This window comes from Geotrypetes seraphini, chromosome 4 (genome assembly GCF_902459505.1).
Source record: "Geotrypetes seraphini chromosome 4, aGeoSer1.1, whole genome shotgun sequence".
Classification (NCBI taxonomy): Eukaryota; Metazoa; Chordata; class Amphibia; order Gymnophiona; family Dermophiidae; genus Geotrypetes; species Geotrypetes seraphini.
Window position 1 is genome coordinate 296,405,288 of NC_047087.1, and position 13,680 is coordinate 296,418,967.

At 38.9% G+C, this 13,680-nt stretch overlaps 1 protein-coding gene across 3 annotated transcripts in view; it reads left to right on the plus strand.

Annotated features, from left to right (window-relative positions):
* Positions 1-13,680, plus strand: part of NEURL1 (neuralized E3 ubiquitin protein ligase 1) — a 374,377-nt gene that overhangs the window by 255,313 nt on the left and 105,384 nt on the right. The gene's annotated exons all lie outside the window — the stretch shown is intronic.

A 13,680-nucleotide genomic window follows, 5' to 3' on the forward strand; every position in this document is an offset into this window, starting at 1 on the left:
GGGACGGGAAAAAATATGTCCATGTATCATTCTCTACCCTCATTCCTGGCCAGCCATTTAATCCCTTAGATAGGATCCTTTGAATTGTCCCAACAATGTCTCTTATCTGTGTTCTCTTACTACCAAATGTATCTTGACACTAATAGATCCTCATGTTTTAGTGTTGTAGTCCTCACCCTCTACTTTAGGCTTGAGCCCTCCTTTGATAAATTTAAGCACCAACTTAAATCCTGTTATTTCTCACCTTCCCAGACACATCTCAGGGCTGAGTTCTGTAGAGCTGTTAGCATCTTCTGCCTTTGTCTTCCATGGCCAATACTCCTGGAACCAAGTATAGCTTTGTAATCCTCCCCTCATGCCTTTCCTTTCCTATCTTTCCTTTTGTTTCAAATTTGTAACTCCACCCTATTTGCCTTTTTGTACACGTCCACGATTTTTGTTGTCTTCTGTTTATGGTCTACTTTTGATATTTCATGTTCTCTCATATGTGTATATTTTATCATTATATAAACCGCTTAGTCTTTCATTTATATATGTGGTATATCAAATAAGTTAAACTCGAACTCAAACACAACATTTATTTCATTGAAATCATTTATAATACACCCATCATACATTTTACGCAGAGTACAAAGAGCACATAAGATAATAAAACAATAGATTCAGATAAAACTACAAATAAAGCCACATAGGGCTCCTTTTACTAAGATGCGCTAGCGTTTTTTAGCGCGCGCAGATTAGCCCGCCCTAAACGGAAAAAACTAACACCAGCTCTGTGGAGGCGTTAGCGTCTAGTGCGCACCTTAGTAAAAGGAGCCCATAGTATAAACTAATTGTCATCGAGTAAACCTAAAACTACTTTAAACTCACTCTGGAATCACTTGTATAAAAAAAGGATACTTTTGACCTTCTGTTAGAAAGTGAAAAAAGATCAGTCACCAATTACAGTTCACTTGGCAAGACATTCCATAACAGCTGACCCCTGATTGCAAAAGCGCCATCTATAATCAAACACTAAACAGAAGCATTACTGTAGACGTAGCTAAAAGACCTGCCTCTGCCGACCCTAAACAACACACTGGTTGATAAAATGAAAAAATGGGTGCCTGCCAATGATGTCAATCAATCAGCCGTGGACTGTTCAGGATGCCCTTTATTGAAAGCAGCTAATTTATTGACATTTTTTTCTTCACGACTCCTTGATTTGGCTTGTTGTTTTCGTCGTAGAGGCCTTTCAGGCTCTCTCTCCAGTGCCTGCAAATGATATCACTAGCATTCTAAATTGCACATATTGCGCATATTCTAAATTGCTCCTATCCCATGACTCTTTCATTTTTTCAGGAGCCTCTCATGAGGAACTTTGTCAAAAGCTTTCTGTAAATCTAGATACACTACATCAACCGGCTCACCTTTATCCACATGTTTATCCACACCTTCAAAGAAGTCAAGCAAATCGGTGAGGCGAGACCTCCCTCGGCTGAACCCATGCTGACTCTGTCTCATTAAATCATGTTTGTCTACATGTTCCACAATTTTATTTTTTATAATTGTTTCCACTATTTTGCCCAGCACTGAGGTCAGGCTTACCGGTCTGTAATTCGCCGGATCTCCCCTGGAACCCTTTTTAAAAATCGGCGTAACATTGGCCACCCTCCAATCTTCAGGTACTACAGACAATTTTTGCACCAGGATTATGGATCACTAACAACAGATCAGCAATTTTATATTTGAGTTCTTTCAGTACCCTGGGATTTATACCATACAGTCCAGGTGATGGGTCACATAGAAACACAGAAACGTGACAGCAAATAAAGACCAAATTGGCCCATCCAGTCTGCCCATCCGCAACATCAACTATCATCTCCTCTCCCTGAGAAATCCATGTGGTTGTCCCACACTTTCTTGAATTCAGACAGTTTTTGTCTCCACCACCTGCACTGAGAGACTCTTCCATGCATCTACCACTCATCAAAAATTACAAAGACTAGGGGACACTTGAAGAAGTTACAGGGTTTAAAAAAGGTTTGGACAAGTTTCTGGAGGAGCTGTTCAAAGTCTGCTATTGAGACAAGTTTAAATTTATTTCAAGTTTATTTTAAGTTTAAGTTTCAAGTTTATTTAAGTTTCAAGTTTATTTAAATTTGATAAATCGCTTATTACATACTAAGCGAGTCATATGTGGGAAAGCCAATGCTTGCCCTGGGATTGAAATATTTCTACTATTTGCATTTCCGCCAGGATTGGCCACTGTGGAAACCGGATAGACCGTTGGGTCTGATCCAGTATGACTATTCTTATCCTTATCTTTCCTTAGATTACTCCTGAGCCTATAACCTCTTACCTTCTTACTATGACCTCTGATTCTAGTGTTTTCATTCATTTGAAAAAAACATAAAACTCACCTCTTGTATATTAATGCCATGGAGATATTTAAAAGTCTCAATCATATCCTCTCTCTGCTCCCTTTCTTCCAGAGAATACATATTGAGATCTTTGTGACAGAAACCACCGACTAATTTTATAGCCGCATCTGGACTGACTCCATCCTATTTATATCTTTTTTTTTAAGGGTTGGTCTCATGGCAACATGACCTGCCAATTCAGAGGAACATTCCCAATTTCTCAAATGATCTCAGAGTTCAGTGGGTGAAATTAGGTGACTTTCATAAACCATCACAATTTTTTTTTATTTTTTTTTTAAACAGTAAGAAGAAAGAATAGTCAAGTCCCAACGGGAGACAGACTTAATTGCCTAACTCTCTTAGGATGTGCTCTTTGGAGAACATCAATTACTCTACATGTGAATAAACTTAGTAGCAGAGTTTAATCTGGTTATTTGGAGTCAGGGATATTCAGAACCTCATCATGATAAAAGTGCTTTCTATAGTGTCAGATCACATTGAGTAGAAAATATTCTATCGGGGTACTCCATCGCTAATGGGGCATGGCAGTTGTAAGCCTGGAATGACTAAATTATCTTGTAAGAAACCAATAAAACAAAAAAAGTATTGCTTGGCTGAATTTAGTTGTATGGATCATTGTCTATTTTAACACTAAACCAGGAAAGAGCAAAGATTCTCCACAGTTTTGGCCAATAGCTATTTGTTGAGGTTGCTTGCATTAGATCAGTGGTCTCAAATTCAAACCCTTTGCAGGGCCACATTTTGGATTTGTCGGTACTTGGAGGGCCTTAGAAAAAAAAAATTAATGTCTTATTAAAGAAATGACAATTTTGCATGAGGTAAAACTCTTTATAGTTTATAAATTTTTCCTTTTGGCTAAGTCTTAATAATAATATTCTAATTTATAGCTAAAGAGACATGTGATCAAGAAACAGTTTTATTTTACTTTTGTGATTATGATAAACATACCGAGGGCCTCAAAAATAGTACCTGGCGGGCCACGGCTGCGAGTTTGAGACCACTGCATTAGATAATACTGTTTAAATAAATAAGGCGTAACATATAACCAGTTCCATTTCTTGGAATCAAATAATTATCCAAAGAGGAGGATATAGATGAGCATGATGTGCCGACTGATCACATAACAGATCATGAGGTCCGTTAGTGTAACTTTATTAAGGATGTTTGTCTGTGGAGAAAGCTCTTGTCCTTTTTTAAGAATACATTATGCAAGTTGTAAACATCACGTGGCAAGGAAGAATTTTATATCAATGAACATTTTAGGCAGAAAAACTGAAATGTCTCGATAAATTCAGTATAAATGCTTTTAATTTGGAGTTAGGAGGAAGGTATATGGAATGTAATCAATGTTCCCTCTAAGGACTGAATTGATGTGAGCAAATGACTGAGTTGATAAAAGCAAAAATTTTCATTACATGACTCTGTAAGCATTTCTTACAGATAGAAACCCAGACATGAAGGGCATAGAGAGAGTAGAGAGGGACAGATTCTTCAAACTTTCGAATAATAAAAGAACAAGAGGGCATTCAGAAAAGTTGAAAGGGGACAGATTCAAAACAAATGCTAGGAAGTTCTTCTTTACCCAACATATGGTGGACACCTGGAATGTGCTTCTAGAGGGCATAATAGGGCAAAGTACGGTACTGGGGTTCAAGAAAGGATTGGACAATTTCCTGCTGGAAAAGGGGATAGAGGGGTATAGATAGAGGATTACTGCACAGGGCCTGGACCTGTTGGGCCGCCGCAAGAGCGGACTGCTGGGCACAATGGACCTCAGGTCTGACCCAGTGAAGGCATTGCTTATGTTCTTATGTACATGTATACATAAGCATAAAGACAGGGAAAATTGGAAAGAATTCCATTAGTCATAGTCCTTATGCTTTCCCTACTGGATGTAAGAGCAAAATAAAAAGGGGGGGGAGGGGAGCGAAGTAGGGGCACTTTTGAACACAATAGAGCAGGACCCCTTCTATTTACCAGCTGCCTCCCCAGTAGCTCTGTTACTGATGTTATATGCCAGAGAATTATGTACAAAAAAAAAAAAATTAAAATAATGCATGCCAAAATAATACCGTATCAAAAATAAAATGATCTCTAAAAAAGCAAATTATAATATAATGTTCAAAAACAAAATAAAATGTACATAAACTATGGGCTCCTTTTATGAAGCCGCGTTAGCGGTTTAACGCACGTAATAGCGTGCGCTAGCCGCTACCGCCTCCTCTTGAGCAGGTGGTAGTTTTTTGGGTAGCGTGGGGGTTAGCGGCTTCGTAAAAGGAGCCCTATGTTTCATATACACCCAGAAATGTGTAATCTTGCCAGGGACCAAAGTCTCTACAGCCAGACCCACCATCCGGTCATTGATTACTGGCCAAATCCTTAATTGGTTTATTTCATATTTCAAGGAACGCACTTCAAAAGTATCATTCAGTGGCTTAAAATCTTACACATTCACCAACTACGGCATATCACAAGGATCCATACTCTCACCACTTCTCTTTAATATTTTACTGGCTCCGTTAATCACGCTAGGACAATCAATTGGTTTTACCATCTATGCTTTTGCAGACAATATGCAATTAATACATCCCCTCAACTTAGATAATCTAAACGATATTCTTACCATGAACAAAAAGCTCGATAAGATTCATGACTGTAACATAGTAACATAGTAGATGACGGCAGATAAAGACCTGAATGGTCCATCCAGTCTGCCCAACCTGATTCAATTAAAATTTTTTTTTTTTTTCTTCTTAGCTATTTCTGGGCGAGAATCCAAAGCTTTTCCCGGTACTGTGCTTGGGTTCCAACTGTCAAAATCTCTGTTAAGACTTACTCCAGCCCATCTACACCCTCTCAGCCATTGAAGCCCTCCCCTGCCCATCCTCCACCAAACGGCCATACACAGACACAGACCGTACAAGTCTGCCCAGTAACTGGCCTAGTTCAATCTTTAATATTATTTTCTGATTCTAAATCTTCTGTGTTCATCCCACGCTTCTTTGAACTCAGTCACAGTTTTACTCTCCACCACCTCTCTCGGGAGCGCATTCCAGGCATCCACCACCCTCTCCGTAAAGTAGAATTTCCTAACATTGCCCCTGAATCTACCACCCCTCAACCTCAAATTATGTCCTCTGGTTTTACCATTTTCCTTTCTCTGGAAAAGATTTTGTTCTACGTTAATACCCTTTAAGTATTTGAACGTCTGAATCATATCTCCCCTGTCTCTCCTTTCCTCTAGGGTATACATATTCAGGGCTTCCAGTCTCTCCTCATACGTCTTCTGGCGCAAACCTCCTATCATTTTCGTCGCCCTCCTCTGGACCGCCTCAAGTCTTCTTACGTCTTTCGCCAGATACGGTCTCCAAAACTGAACACAATACTCCAAGTGGGGCCTCACCAATGACCTGTACAGGGGCATCAACACCTTCTTCCTTCTACTGACTACGCCTCTCTTTATACAGCCCAGAATCCTTCTGGCAGCAGCCACTGCCTTGTCACACTGTTTTTTCACCTTTAGATCTTCGGACACTATCACCCCAAGGTCCCTCTCCCCGTCTGTGCATATCAGCTTCTCTCCTCCCAGCATATACGGTTCCTTCCTATTATTAATCCCCAAATACATTACTCTGCATTTCTTTGCATTGAATTTTAGTTGCCAGGCATTAGACCATTCCTCTAACTTTTGCAGATCCTTTTTCATATTTTCCACTCCCTCTACGGTGTCTACTCTGTTACAAATCTTGGTATCATCTGCAAAAAGGCACACTTTTCCTTCTAACCCTTCAGCAATGTCACTTACATACATATTGAACAGGATTGGCCCCAGCACCGAACCCTGAGGGACTCCACTAGTCACCTTTCCTTCCTTCGAGCGACTTCCATTAACCACCACCCTCTGGCGTCTGTCCGACAGCCAGTTTCTGACCCAGTTCACCACTTTGGGTCCTAACTTCAGCCCTTCAAGTTTGTTCAACAGCCTCCTATGAGGAACTGTATCAAAGGCTTTGCTGAAATCCAAGTAAATTACATCTAGCATATGTCCTCGATCCAGCTCTCTGGTCACCCAATCAAAAAATTCAATCAGGTTCGTTTGGCACGATTTACCTTTTGTAAAGCCATGTTGCCTCGGATCCTGTAACCCATTAGATTCAAGAAAATATACTATCCTTTCTTTCAGCAACACTTCCATTATTTTTCCAACAACTGAAGTGAGGCTCACCGGCCTGTAGTTTCCTGCTTCATCCTTGTGACCACTTTTATGAATAGGGACCACATCCGCTCTCCTCCAATCCCCAGGAATCACTCCCGTCTCCAGAGATTTGTTGAACAAGTCTTTAATAGGACTCGCCAGAACCTCTCTGAGTTCCCTTAGTATCCTGGGATGGATCCCATCTGGTCCCATCGCTTTGTCCACCTTCAGTTTTTCAAGTTGCTCATAAACACCCTCCTCCGTGAACGGCGCAGAATCTACTCCATTTTCTCGTGTAACTTTGCCGGACAATCTCGGTCCTTCTCCAGGATTTTCTTCTGTGAACACAGAACAGAAGTATTTGTTTAGCACATTTGCTTTCTCCTCATCACTCTCCACATATTTGTTCCCAGCATCTTTTAGCCTAGCAATTCCATTTTTTATCTTCCTCCTTTCACTAATATATCTGAAAAAATTTTTATCACCCTTTTTTACATTTTTAGCCATTTGTTCTTCCGCCTGTGCCTTCGCCAAACGTATTTCTCTCTTGGCTTCTTTCAATTTCACCCTGTAGTCCTTTCTGCTCTCCTCTTCTTGGGTTTTTTTATATTTCATGAACGCCAACTCTTTCGCCTTTATTTTCTCAGTCACTAGGTTGGAGAACCATATCGGCTTCCTTTTTCTCTTGTTTTTATTGATTTTCTTCACATAAAGGTCCGTAGCCATTTTTATCGCTCCTTTCAGCTTAGACCACTGTCTTTCCACTTCTCTTATGTCCTCCCATCCTAACAGCTCTTTCTTCAGGTACTTTCCCATTGCATTAAAGTCCGTACGTTTGAAATCTAGGACTTTAAGTATCGTGCGGCCGCTCTCCACTTTAGCCGTTATATCAAACCAAACCGTTTGATGATCGCTACTACCCAGGTGAGCACCCACTCGAACATTAGAGATACTCTCTCCATTTGTGAGGACCAGATCCAATATCGCTTTTTCCCTTGTGGGTTCCGTCACCATTTGTCTGAGCAGAGCCTCTTGAAAGGCATCCACAATCTCCCTACTTCTTTCCGATTCCGCAGACGGAACATTCCAGTCCGCATCCGGCAGGTTGAAATCTCCCAACAGCAGAACCTCCTCTTTCCTTCCAAACTTTTGGATTGGTTTGGATTGGACTGGTTAAATTCGAACAAATTATCACTCAATGTCACTAAAACCAAAACAATGTTTTTTCCTGTAAAGAAAGATAGTTCTCCTCTATCGGGAAAGGGTAAAACACAGACCTGACGGACCTCGCGGATCTAAAACCGCATGTCCTTAAAAATCTGAGGTCCGCGTCACTTGTAGTTAGTTTCTGGCTCTGACAGACCTCGATGACAATTTAGCGCTGATGGATCCGTCTCAGCATAGGGAGGGAAAAGTATTAGGATCCGTCAGCGCTAAAATGTCATCGAGGTCTGTCAGAGCCAGAGACTAGTGCTGAAGTGGCTCTAAAATGAATCCTTTAAACCGGTTTCCTGCAGCCCCATTAAATTTTCCCTCCCTATGCTGAGACGGATCCGTCAGCGCCAAATTGTCATCGAGGTCTGTCAGAGCCAGAAACTAACTACAAGTGGCACGGACCTCAGATTTTTAAGGACGTGCGGTTTTAGATCCGCGAGGTCCGTCAGGTCCGCGTTTTACCCCTTCCCTCCTCTCTCTCCTATTAAAATCAAATCTATTCCAGTACAGACAGTACATAGTATCAAGCTTCTAGGCATCACTTTGGATGAATCTCTCACTTTTCATGATTATATAAGTAGTTATAAGAAAATGTTTTTATCGTTTACAAATGATACGCTCTCTAATTAAATTTCTTGACATATCAGCTTTAAATACTTTAATCCATTCATTAGTCATTTCATGCCTGGAGTATGGCAATGCCTTATACCATGCTATTACCAAAAAAAGAGTTAAAACATCTACAAATAATCCAGAATACAGCAGTAAAAAGTAATTTGCAAGGCCAAAATATTTGACCACGTAACTCCTCTTCTGATAAAAGACCATTGGCTTCCAATCCATCACCGTATCATTTATAAAACTCTTATTATTGACTTTTAAAACAAGAAACACTGAACAGCCAGAGTTCATTAATACATTTTTGATACCGTATACTACATCGCGTTTTCTTCGATCCTCGAAGCAAAATTTATTAGCCATCCCAACCTTGAACCATATTAACACTAAAAGAAACACTATCTTTTCAGTAGTTGCCCCAACCCTCTGGAATTCGGCACCAAATGCTCTAAGAGAGATAACCAATCTTGAGAAATTAAAATTTTTTCTTAAGACATTCCTTTTTAAAGATGCCTTTCAAGCATAAATGTCCTTTTAAGGATTTAAATTTTTTTTAAATCTTTTATGAGTCTGCTTGTATTGGACTTATTTGTTTTTAACCCCCTCCCTTTTGTTTATACCTTTATACCTTACTTTTCTTTAATCATATCAATAAATCATGTGGTATACTCTTATCAACCAAAACCAATGAATCAGTAACAGGAAAAATTTTACTTAAATCACATCCCATCAAAATGGAAACAAAAATTAAACTACTAGGCGTTATCATAGATAAAGATTTAACATTTCATGATCATATCAGTTCAGTGGTAAAAACCTGTTTCTATAAACTTCGGCTTATACGTTCCCTAACTTCTATTCTCGACACCGAAGCTATCACGACTCTAGTTCACTCTTTAGTTATTTCCCATCTTGACTATTGTAATTCTCTCTACAATGGAATTCCCCAAAAAGAAATACGACGTTTACAGCTTATTCAAAACACGGCAATAAAACTTATATATAAGTTAGGGAAATATGATCATGTCACCCCTTTCCTGAAAGAAGCGCATTGGCTACCTATCACACACCGTATCACCTACAAAACTCTCATGTTGGTATTTAAAATAAAATTTTCACGTCAACCGCCTTTTCTTGACAAACTCCTTATCCCTTTTTGCCCATCACAGACTCTAAGATCAGCTGATCAGAATCTACGAACTGTCCCCTCTATAAAGGAATTCTTCTACACCAGGAAAACCAATTTTTCTGTAATTGCTCCAACGCTATGGAACGCCTTGCCATCTCAACCTCGTCTTGAAAAATTTACCGATAAATTCAAGACAAAATTAAAAACGTTCTTATTCCAAGACGCATTCCACTGCACTTGAACTTTTTATCATCAAGTCAACCAACCGCTTTCATGAAGCGATCCCATCCCTTATGTTTTATCCCTTTCCCCTTCTTTCTTAATCAACCCTTTTTATTTTCTTTGCTTTTCTTTTCACCACTTATATTGTAACTTTACTCCCCTCCCCTCCTCTCTAACCTCACCATCATGTCTGTTATCGTAAAATGTCTTTAATGTTCACCTTCCCCTTATTTTACCAATTTTATTGTTTATAAGTACTATCTTACTTCTATTTTATCATTTTGTTGTAAACCGGCTAGATGCTTGTCGATGGTCGGTATATTAAAAATCAATAAACTTGAAACTTGAAACTTCTCCCCTTTTTTCCACTCGTACCCGTTTGTCCAGTCGAGTATGTTATTGTTTTGTCTAATCGTGTATGTTTATTTTGTTAAAGTTATGTTAATTTGTATTATCTGTTTTTACCCTATTTTAAAATGTACAACCACCTTGAAATAAATTGAGAAGGTGGTAAATCAAATTTTTAATAAACTTGAAACTTGAATTAAAAAAAACATTAGGCAGTTTCCACCCAATATACTGTTAGATAAGATGGTAGTTCTTGGGTGTTTTGTTAGATTCAGCACTCTTACTTAAACCACACATTGATCTTGTCTTATCACAAGTTTTTTTTAAATCTAATCTAATCTAATCCTTAGGTTTGTATACCGCATCATCTCCACGTTCGTAGAGCTCGACGCGGTTTACAGTAGGAGAAATAGGAAGGAACTACAACAGAGGGTTAGAGGTAGAAGTGTGAAGAAAATTTAGAGGACTTGGGATGCCAATATATAAGAGTTTCCTTGATTCCTAAATTGGAGGGAGACTTACATTTTTTGAGAAAAGCCAGGTTTTCAGATGTTTGCGGAAAACTTGGAGAGAGCTCAAGTTCCGAAGAAGGGAGGTAAGGTTGTTCCAGAGCTCAGTGATTTTGAAGTGGAGGGAGGTCCCTAGCTTTCCTGTGTGGGAAATGCCTTTTAGCGAGGGGAAGGATAGTTTTAATTTGTGGAAAGATCTGGTGGTATTAGGATTTTAAACTTTGTTGCAGAGATTATCTCGCATTGGAAGATTTTTGGACAGTGATTATTACTATGTTAATAACTCCAGTGTTAGATTACTGTAATTCACGATATCTTGATCTACCTAAATATGTGATACATGCATTACAAATTGCACAAAATGCTGCAGCTCAAATTATTGTTCAAGCCTCTAACTATGAGCATATAACAGCGATTTTGCGTCGTCTGCATTGGCTGCCCATTGCACAGCGCATTGAGCTTAAGACTTTGTGTTGGATATTTAAAGGTTTTAAAAGTCCAGTAGTTTGGGTTTTTTTAAATCTTTATTCATTTCAAATCTTAAATCAAGTACAATATTGAGATTTAACAATTGAGTTTTCAAATACACTTGAAATCCTATAATTGATCATCATAGTATAAAATATTACCCCCTTCCTTAATTATTTATGAAAATGATTTGTTTCAATTATAATCAAAAATCCCCCCTCCCCCCCTTAAAGTCTTAACAGTTTTATACAGGGAAGAATATTTTTAATCTTTACAATATTCTATTAATGGCCTCCACACATCTTGAAATTTGTTATAATTTCCTTTTTGGACAGCTAGTGTCCTTTCCATTTTATATATATGGCATACAGAGTTCCACCAAAAACAATAATTAAGTCTATTCCAATTCTTCCAATTGTAAGTGATCTGTTGAATGGCAACCCCAGTTAAAATTAGCAATAACTTGTTATTATTAGATGAGATTTGTTTCTTAGCCCTCATTTCTATACCAAATAAAACTGTGTCATATGATAATGCCACATGATTTTCTAATAGGGAATTAATTTGATTCCTGATTGATTTCCAAAATTCTAATATATATGGACAATAGAATAAGAAATGATCTAAAGTCCCTGCTTCAAGATGACAATGCCAGCATTTATCAGATTAAAGTCCAGTAGTTTTGAACTCATTGATTTGCCGTTATCAGCCAAAGAGGGCTTTGCGTTCTGAGAATCCAATGAATCTTGAAGCACCGTCATTGAGTTTGACGAGATCAGTAAGACTGCATCGGTCTATGTTGTCAGCTCAGGGAGTTTTATTATGGAGTTCATTGCCTGTCGAAATTAAGCCATCCTTAAATGTGATTCAATTTAGTAAAGGAGTGAAAACTATACTGTTTGAGAGAGTATATAACTAAATTACTTTATGTATTGCAGGCAGTTTCTTTGAACTCGCTGTATTTTTGGTACAGGAATCGAGTTTGACAGGTGAAAGTAAATTTTATGAGGATTTTCCTTCTTATTTATTTGTCACTATTTTATTATTTATTTCTTTATTTATATACCACTTATATCCTAACTGGTTTACATTCAGGTACTTTATCATATTTCCCTATCTGTCCCGGTGGCCTCAAACTCTATCTAATGTACCTGGGGCAATGAGGGGATTAAGTGACTTAACAATGCAAAATGCCCTCACTCATTAGGGTTAGATCAAATCTGTAAAATTCTTAAATAGTCAAGTTTCAAGTTTATTAGGATTTTATATACCGTCTATCAAGGTTATCTAAGCGGTTTTTACAATTAGGTACTCAAGCATTTTCCCTATCTGTCCCGGTGGGCTCACAATCTATCTAATGTACCTGGGGCTATGGAGGACTGAGAGACTTGCCCAGGGTCACAAGGAGTAGTGCGGGGTTTGAACCCACAACCCCAGGGTGCTGAGGCTGTAGATCCAACCACTGTGCCACATACTTTCTTCTTTATCATTCAAAAGCTGTAAAAATAATCAACAGCTGGTAAGTCATTTTTACTTATCCTTTATTTCAGCCAACAACACTTTGCCATCCTTGTCCAATCCGTCATCCTCTCCAAACTAGATTACTGCAACGCCATCTACTTAAATCTATCAAAAAAAAGTATTCTAAGACTCCAGCTAATCCAGAATACTGCAGCCAAACTGATCTTCTCAAAACACAAGTCTGACCATGCCTCCCCACTCCTTGCCAAACTTCATTGGTTCCCAATAATCTCCAGAATCCATTTCAAATGTTCCTGCCTGGCTTTCTAGATCATTCACGGAATCCTGCCTCCTCTTATCCCACTGTCTTTCAACTCCTCCAGTCCCGACTCCTCCAGAACTGCCCAAAGGCTTAAACTAGCCTTCCCCTCTCCACGCGGCATCCACTATTCAGGCAAACTGGGAAAATCCCTTCTCTTCAAAATCACAGGTCTTTGGAACGACCTCACCACCCCGCTGCGGAACCTGAGCTCCCTTCAGTTATTCCGCAAACAACTGAAAACCTGGCTTTTCAGCAAATTGTAGCTCTATCCTTCCCCCCTTTCTCTCCCCCCTTCTACACATAAGTTCATGTAATCCTTTTTCTTCTTCTCTACCCACTATTTTAAGTTCTTGTAAACCGTGTCGAGCTCCATTCTCATGGAGATGATGCGGTATATAAACTTAAGGTTTAGATTAGATTAGATTAGATTTATTGCAGTATAATTTGCTTGCCCCATCAATTGTATGCCCGAAGAGACCCGTTTCGCCTAAACAGGCTTTCTCAAGGGTTCCAACAGGAAGCGCTTATTTTTGGCGTCCTCTCATTTACGGGGCAGAAAGTTATCTACAGACTATTTAAGAATTTTACAGATTTGATCTAACCCTAATGAGTTTTCCAATTTACCTCACTTTCTGTCTTCTACACTCTTTTGCTTTAGTGATTAAGTTCTATTATAGCAGGCTCTTATATTTGACACCTCTCAAAGAGTTCAAACAGTAAAATAATAATTAGAGAGGCTCTAAAGTTTCTTAACCCACTGACCTCAGAAA